Source organism: Pseudonaja textilis, chromosome 4 (genome assembly GCF_049901715.1).
Source record: "Pseudonaja textilis isolate UNSWEBS1 chromosome 4, rPseTex1.2, whole genome shotgun sequence".
Taxonomy (NCBI): domain Eukaryota; kingdom Metazoa; phylum Chordata; class Lepidosauria; order Squamata; family Elapidae; genus Pseudonaja; species Pseudonaja textilis.
Window position 1 is genome coordinate 3,723,561 of NC_141993.1, and position 8,796 is coordinate 3,732,356.

The window sequence follows — 8,796 nt, forward strand, 5'->3', positions numbered from 1 at the left end:
TTCCTGACAGCGAATGGAATGGTTGCCACCAGCAACTGTCGATGCTCCACCGTTGGAGGCTTTCAAGAAGAGACTGGAGAACCTTTTGTCTGGAAGGGGAAGGAGCTCGCCTGCTTGAGGAGGGAGTTGGCCTCTGAGGTCCCTTCCAACCCTCTTATTCTATGGTGTTGACCAAGATTAGCTGTAGTAAAAACAGCCAGTCAGGAGATATGGAAAAATAAGTGATCTAGGAATTCAGGAAGAGAACTACCCAGAGTAGTGAACTAGGGATTTGAAGATGCTTCAGACATTTGCAGGGATGAATGTCAGAAGGAAATTTGCACTGAAGGAAATTGCAATATAGCAAGCCGTGTTGTCTCTCTCGAGAATGATGAATGGAAGGTCTGGCCTGGGGTGAAAAGATGTTCACAGCTGCTCATTATGCAGGCAACCACAATTCCAGGAAGCTAACCATTTGCCTAAAACCGTAATTGGAGAGGATGTACAGTCTCTTGCAGGTTCGCTAAAGGCTGAAAGAGTGAGAAAAACCGTTTCTCATTATACGTGCTGGCCATTAGAGGTACTTTAAGAAGCAGTTGCTTGCTTTGATATATAAACATATTTGGAGGCTTCAAGGGATTTGTTAGTTTGGTTGGGTTTGGGGGAAAAAATATTTTAAGGAGATGCACGGTAACTCTGCATTAAAAAAAATGAGATAATATTAATAATGTTATTAATTGAGAAATAAGGAGAATCTTTGAGGACTGAACATTGGTTCAACCGATGGGGCTTCATCTCTTCTTTTTCAGAAGCATAAGAAACAGGTGGCATAAGTGAGGTAGCTGAAAGAACAGAACCACGTTTTGAATGAATTAACTAAATAATAATAAATTTGCTTTTGTTCTTAACTTGCACTTTTAAGTAAGAATGAGCCTTGCCTTCCTGTGTTGAGAAAGGTGTAGTTTACTAAAGGTCAAGGGAATGACAGTAAAGCAAAGCCAGAACTGAGGTTTGTGCACCAAATCCCCACAGTATAACTTTTCCCTCTCAGATGCTTCCCACGGTTGGTCCACCCCATCGTCCAATCCGTTTTAAAAGAGATGTTTTGAAACAGTCTTCCTTGCAGCTCCATTCCTCTCCTAGGGAAACGACCTTGAGCCCACATCCCCACTTTGTTCCATCAGTTTCCACCGGTTTCTCTTTCCCCCCCAGCCCACCCCTCCCCCCCCGCTGGTGACCATGGCTGACGGGCATGGAGCGATTGTGAAGTGCAGGCATGAAGCGGTAGTTCTGTTAAAACAGAAGAGGCAGCTTGAGGTTCTTGAGTTGTTCTGAGTCCTTAAGATGAGAACAGATTTTCTGCTATGAAAAATACATGAAGATCGTTGTGTTGTTTCTGAATAATAGCACACCCAACTGTTACCTCATGTTACAACTCAATCTGGTAGGAAAAAAAAATGGCTGGTGGGATTAGAAGGAATGTCCCATGGTGGCTGGCGAGTGATAGAAAGGTGAAAGGATCTCCACTTTTTACAAATAAATCCTCCTCCTGCTCAAAAATCTTCAGTTGAAATATTATACGGTGGCACCTTGATACTCAATTGCTTTGAGACTCATCACATATGTTACTTAAGGCATTTTGATGTGAACGTTTTGTCCCGGTACTCATCATTTGTTTGGTACTCAACTCACAAGCTAGAACCTGTCAGTGTCAGCTGCCCTGTGATTCACTATATTGTTCCGTATGGGAAAAATTTTGTTTAGTACTCATAGTTTTTGGTACTCATCACACCTCCTGGAACCAATTAACGATGAGTACTGAAGTATTACTGTACTGATCAAGTCAAATCTTCCATGGTTCTGGCAATTACATGAACATGTCGATGTTGGCTTTGGGTCAAAAATATGGACATGGTTTGCCATTATCTTCTAGGATTTTTTTCCAACTTTCTAGTCTTAACCTACAGCTCTGGTGTTCCCATCCACATCCTAACCAGTCTAATTTAAGCCTTTTCAAGATCAAAGTCATCTAGATGCTATCATGGGCTATTGGTAATGGTTAGGGGAGACTTAAATCACAAAGCTTCAATTTTGCAGACTTGTCTGTAATTGCCAAGAAGATACATAGGAAGAAAGGGCATCTTGAAGGATAAAGGGAAAAGAACAAGGGGTTGGAGTCTGCATTAATACAATTCTTCCACCCCCAAATCCCATCACTCATTACAGGTAGAATCTATATCTGTCGGATCTTCTGCCTTGAATTTAGTTTTAGCAGGTTGCAACTCAGTGATAAACCTTATAGCAAGAGAAAGAAGACAGGAAAATGCACAGGACTTAGCATTTCAGAACCAGTGATGGCAGCGCAACTGAAATTTCCAGTTGGATCATCTTTTGTTTTTCCATACTGGTGCTGAGATGGTTTTGATAAGAAAGTCTTGAAAAGAAGGACTGGGGGGACATGATAACAGTGTTCCAATATCTAAGGGGCTGTCACAGAGAAGAAGGGCATAACCATTTCCCAAAGCCCCTGAAGGCGGGACAAGAAGCAATGGATGGAAACGCATCAAGGAGAGAACCAACCGAGAACTAAGGAGAAATTTCCTGAGAGTGAAGACAATTAACCAGTGGAACAGAAGTTGCCTTCAGAAGTTGTGGGTGCTCCTTCACTGGAGGCTTTTAAGAAGAGACCGGACAGCCATTTCTCTGAAATATTACAGGGTTCCTGCTTGAGCAGTGGGCTGGACCAGATGATCTCCAAGGTCCCTTCCAACTCTTTTATTCTGGTAATCATTTTGAATAACAATCATCCTCCTGACAGGTGATATCTTGATAGTTGTTGACTGTGTGGACGCTGTTGTGCATTTGAAACAAAAGAAACGAAAGGTTATATAGACTTGTTTTATTGACAATATATCTTCTTTTCCTCTGATCTGAAGATATAGGGACTATTTTAAAATTTTATTTATTTATGTATTACTTTTCTCTTTGGAATAGTCCAGAGTAGTGCACAGAAGAAAATAAAATGTGTGTTTGTGTCCAATGATTTGTGCAAACTGCTTGTCCTGAAAGGTTCAAACCTTCTTGTTTTTTATGAGCATGGATTTTGCCTTTTCCATTCCCGATTTCAGGAGCTTCCACAGTTGATCATGGTAACGTTCGGAATTCTTTTCCCTTGAAGACAACTAAGATAACAACCCGTGTTTATCTCTTGATGGATAACAGAAACACTTGAAAACAGGTGGCCCCGTAAGTTCTAGGCCTGAATCAAGATGTTCTTCTTTATTTTTTTAGCTCAGGACCTCAGACTTTATTTCATGCTTTTCACCATCTCCTTGGGTAAGTCAGCGTGACCTGCTACAAGTCCCTTTCCAGGGATGACCTAAGTCATATTATGGTTGCTTGATTTAAACTTACATGTTGATCAGTGGTAGGATTCAATTTTTTTTACTACCGGTTCTGTGGGCGTGGCTTTGTGGGCCTGGCAGGGAAAGGATACTGTAGAATCTTCAGTCAGAGGTGGGATTTGCCGGGTTTCCGAACTCAAAATTTCTGCGACTGGTTCTCCAGAACTGGTCAAAACCTGCTGAATACCACCTCTGACGTTGATCAATATCTTATTCATGTCCAGTGATCTATTAGAAAAAGAAATTCATATATCCATTTTTTTTTTTAGAATATTGGCAGTTTCTCCTTTGTCATATATACATCAGGAGGAGATTTGCTCTCAACTTCAAGCGACTAAATGAGGCCTTATGATGTAATCTATGAGAAATTTGCTTTCCATTTTCTAGATTTTTAAAAATTTGATTGCCTTCAAATGAGAAACATTGCTGATTCTCAATCTGGTACTTTAGGAGAATGTAGAAAAAGCACTTTGAATTTAGCACATCACAATCGGACTAAAACGTTGTGACTCAAGAGCTCTTGGCAAACAATTGACGGTTCTCATCATTAAAGATCGCTCTTGTTATTGTTTGTTGTTATTGAATTGTTATTTTATACAAAAGTTCTGCCTCCTCTAGGTTCAAATCCAACATCTGGTTTTCTCTGAGTAACAGTAATCTGGCCTCCATCTTTTCATACTTTTGAAATGACAGTTTTGAAATGACAGTTTTCTACACCTCAACCTGGGAGTTTCCTGCTTCTAAGGGAAACCTTGTGGGTTCATGCCTCGGAAGCCATTCTTTGGATCTTGTACACTTCAGTGGAATAAGTTGCTCATACTTTATCAAGTGGGAGCGTGGTGCTCACGTGGTTAGGATGCTGGGCTGTCAATCATTAAGCCTGCGTTTGAGACATGAAAGCTGCTGCATGACGGGGCAAACACCTGTAGTTCATTCCAGTTCCTGCTGACCCAAGCTGTTTGGAAGCAGGCAATCCCAAGTGAATGGATGGGTGCCACTTTGGGGCAGAAGGAAGCCCCCAACTGAGCCCCCCCAGGCAATGGTAAGTGCTTCTGACACTCAAGCAAGAAACAAGCTTTACCAAGTCAGTTTGTAGTCCTGGGGACATTTTTCAAGATTTTTTTAGAAGACCCATTCAATGGTTCCCTCAATACTTTGACTGGCATGAAGGAACGCTGCCCATTCATTAATGCAATATCTATTTAGAGCAAACAAAATTGGGACCCAAGTGAGGTCACACAAACACACAGCCTTGGAGTTTTCTCCTTCGTTTAAACAATTGGCCTAGTAAGAAAGAGAGGAATTTTGGATTGGTAAATAGAAATTACTCTCTGCTTCAACTTCATACCGTATTATTTTTTATGCCAAAATATTCTGTTGGAAAACAGTAGGAAAAAAAATACAGGTGCTATATCACAATTGAGCCATGATGTGGTCAATGCTGAGAATCTATTATTGAATTGTTTATGCTTTTCTGGTGGAAGCCTCGCTTGCCTGAAAACCCCAGAATGGGTTTTTCAATTTTTAAACTTGCGTGAACTTTCTTGTAAACAAAGAGCTGAAGGGTTATGGATCGAAGGGAAAAATCTATTCAAGGAGAGACAACTGTGAAGATAAAGCTGCTAAGGTGATGGACTCTTTGTGGCAGGATATTTTTTAAACTAATGAGGTGCAGCAGCTTTAGGTTTTGTTTGTAAAAAACCCCACAGTGGATTTCCCCCCCTGCACTCTTCCTGCCTTGAAATTCTTTCTGCTATTTCCCCTCTTCACTTTGGCGCAAATTTTACAATGAATCTATAAAAAAAAAATCTATCCCAGGTTATGTTAACAAGCTCTGCTCTAGAGAGAGGAGAAGGGCAGAAAAGAGAGATGAAAAGTAAAATCAAGAAAAACCAAATGTGCGGATATAGGTTAGGTGAAACCTGAGCTCAGTAGCAGTAAGAGGGATCATGGAATCCCTCTTCCATGAGAGGGATCATGGAATCCCATTGGACGATCACTTAAATAAGAGCCAGCCATGTGTGGCAGCTGCCCCAAAAGCCAATGCAATCCTCAGCTGCATTAAGAGAGAGGGATAAAATCAAGATTGCATGAAGTTGTAGTACCGCTTTATAAATCCTTAGTAAGGCCACACTTGGACTACTGCATCCAGTTTTGGTCACCAAGATGGAAAAATGCTGTTGAGACTTGGACAGAGTGCAGAGAACATGATTCAGAGGCTGGAGGCTAAAACATATGAAGAACAGTTGTAGGAATTGAGTATGTCTAGCCTAGTGAAAAGAAGGACCATACCACTGACACGATTGCAGTGTTCGCATATCTGAGGAGCTGTTACAGAAAAGAAGGGGTCACCTATTTTCCAAAGCACCAGAAAGCAAGACAAGAAATAATGGTTGGAAACTGATCAAAGACAGAAGCAACCTGGAATTAAGGAGAAACTTCCGAACACTGAGGACAATTAACCAGGGGAACAGCTTGCCATCAGAAGTTGTGGATGCTCCATCACTGTGGAGGCTATTTTTAGAAGATACTGGACAGTCACTTGTCTGGAATGATATAGGGTTTCTGGCTTGAGCAGGAGGCTGGACTAGAAGACCTCCAAGGTCCCTTCCAACTATGTTATTCTGTTCTGTTAAAGAGACATCTCTTTCATATCTGAATTCTAAAATCCAAGCAATGCATAGGAAGCATAAAGGGACAATTATGCCCCATTAAACAAATGCAGTGGGAACTACAATTATCCAAATGGCCTCGTGAAGGCTTGTTAAACAAACACATGGTCATGTTTCTGTTTGTGAACGGCTAACAGCTTCCAGTTTAATGTTTCCATGTTCAGTGAGATGTCCTGTTCGTGATTATTCCTCCACTCACCCTCACATAGATTAATGGCCACAGCCACGGTTGAGTATTTTCAGAACAGAATAATTTAGGAAACTGATGTCAAATCCAGAATTTACTAATCCAACATTCAGGTTGGGTAATGGATGCGGTCAGGAGGGCCTTTGTTCTTTTGCATCTCGGGGGACTGACGGGTGAGTTAGACTGATTGGTCTAAGGACATCGGTACCTCGGGACTCATCCTTGATTCTGGGAGGTGCGATGAGCAGCAAATAAGTACCAAACAATTTTTTCCTATGAGGAATAATGTAGCAAGACACAAGGCAGCTGAAACCGACAAGTGCTAAGTTCTTGTGTTGAGTAGCAAGCCAACGATGAGGAGAGGGACATGATTTTCATGTCAAAATGCATTGAGCACCAAATTGGATCAGTTTCAAAGCAGCTGAGTACCAAGGTGCCACACTGTATCTTAAGAGACAGAAGTAAGTATACTTAAAAGAAGCTCCCTAGATGATTCCCAAAAACTAAGCAGGAATCCCCCAGAAATCACAGAGGGGGAGGCTAGATCGGTAAATAAAAGAAATATCAGGAAAGAGAAGCACCAAGCACCAAGCTCTGTATTGGTGGTAAGAACATTCTACCAATAGACCCAGTCAGTCATTTGTCTTGAATTCAGCTCAGAGAGACTTTCCATGATATTCCTGAAAAGCAAGCAAGCAAGCAAGCAAGCAAGCAAGCAAGCAAGCAAGCAAGCAAGCAAGTTGTATTTCTCTCACTTTCTACAGCTGAATTATCTTGGGACAAATTGTGTTCTTTTACGGTCTCTATACACACTTAGCAGAAAATCTCATTTAACCTGCAGAAACATCATTTGCTAAATGATGCCTGCAGTTCTCTAAGGGGACCTTTTCATCCTTGCTTGGGAGGCTTTTAGCCATCTTGTGGAAAAGAGGGTTCTCTCTTTGGAAAACAACCCTCTTTTTCCTAACTCTGGAATCAGAAAGTTCAGGCCAGAAATATCAAATATTAAGGTTGGAAGGGACATTGGAGGTCTTCAAGACCAGCCCCCTGCTCTAGCAGGAGGCCCTACACCAGGGGTGGGCAAACTACGGCCCACGGGCCACATCCGGCCCGTTGGTCTTTTTAATCCGGCCCGCCGAAGATTGGTACAGAATTAAGGTTTGATGTGAATGATTGAATGATTGCATTCATTTGATTTTGACTTGTAATGACAGGCATTTCGACACCAGGTGGGGGCCCGTCTGTCAAATTTTAAAAGTCAAGGAGGCCCCCAGGCCAAAAAGTTTGCCCACCCCTGCCCTACACCATGTCAGGCAAATGCTCATCTAATCTCTTCTTAAAAACTTAAAAATTAAAAATCAAGAATAGAAATTACAAGCCTTCGCAGATAATATGGTCTTTGTCATAGAAGATCCAATAGGATCAGCTCTACTAAATGAAACAGATAAATTCGGTAAATTAGCAGGGTTAAAAATCAATAAGGAAAAAACCAAAATGCTAGTTAAAAACATAACAAATAGTAAACAAAAAAAACTGGAAGAAAAGACGGGATTACAAATTGTAAATAAAGTTAAATATTTAGGAATCTGGTTAAGAGCTAGAACATGAAATCTGCGAGAGGATAATTATACCAAATTACTGAAACAGATTGAAAAGGACTTGAAAAATTGGAATAAGATGCAAATTTCATTATTAGGTAGAATAGCAACAATCAAAATGAACGTTCTACCTAAAATATTATATTTATTTCAAACAATTCTGATATTACTGGACAAAAAATTCTTTAAAGATTTAGATAAAATTGTGATGAAATTTATCTGGGCAAAGAAGAAAACAAGGATAAAAAAAACTTATTTACAAGATAATAAAAGCAGGGGTAGATTCGGACTACCTGTCTGGGAGACATATTATAGATCAGCGGCATTAGTGTGGATAAAAGATTGGATTGATTTAAGGAATAACAGGACTTTACAATTGGAGGGACATAATTTACAGCTAGGCTGGAATGCATTTCTATGGAACCCGAATAGTAAAAACAATTTATATTTTACTAGACATGTATTCCGAAAGTCTGTAATTAAAGTTTGGACTGATATAAGAATCATTATACTAAAACCTCGAGGTGGTTTTCAACGATGGAGGCAATGTTTCATTTGAACATGATGGACATCAGTAAAAAACTTAAATATTACTAAATATTAGACAGCGAGGGAAGAATTAAAACGAAACAAGAACTAGAGTCACAAGAGATAGCTATTGATAATTGGTCATATTTTCAAATAAAATTGAAATACAATAAAGACGTAAAAGAATATGGAATTGAGGTAAAAGATACATATTTGGATAAAATACTTTTAAACCCTGAGAAAAGTTCGATTTCCAAATTATATAATTATTTCTTAGAATATAAAATGGCCGAGAAAACTCTGAAAGGTCCCATGTTAGCTTGGAAAAAAAAACTTTGGTTATAGCATTGATCTGGATGCCTGGGAAGAAATCTGGCAGAAAAACCTGACACTAACCAAATCAGTAGCACACAAGGAGAATCTATACA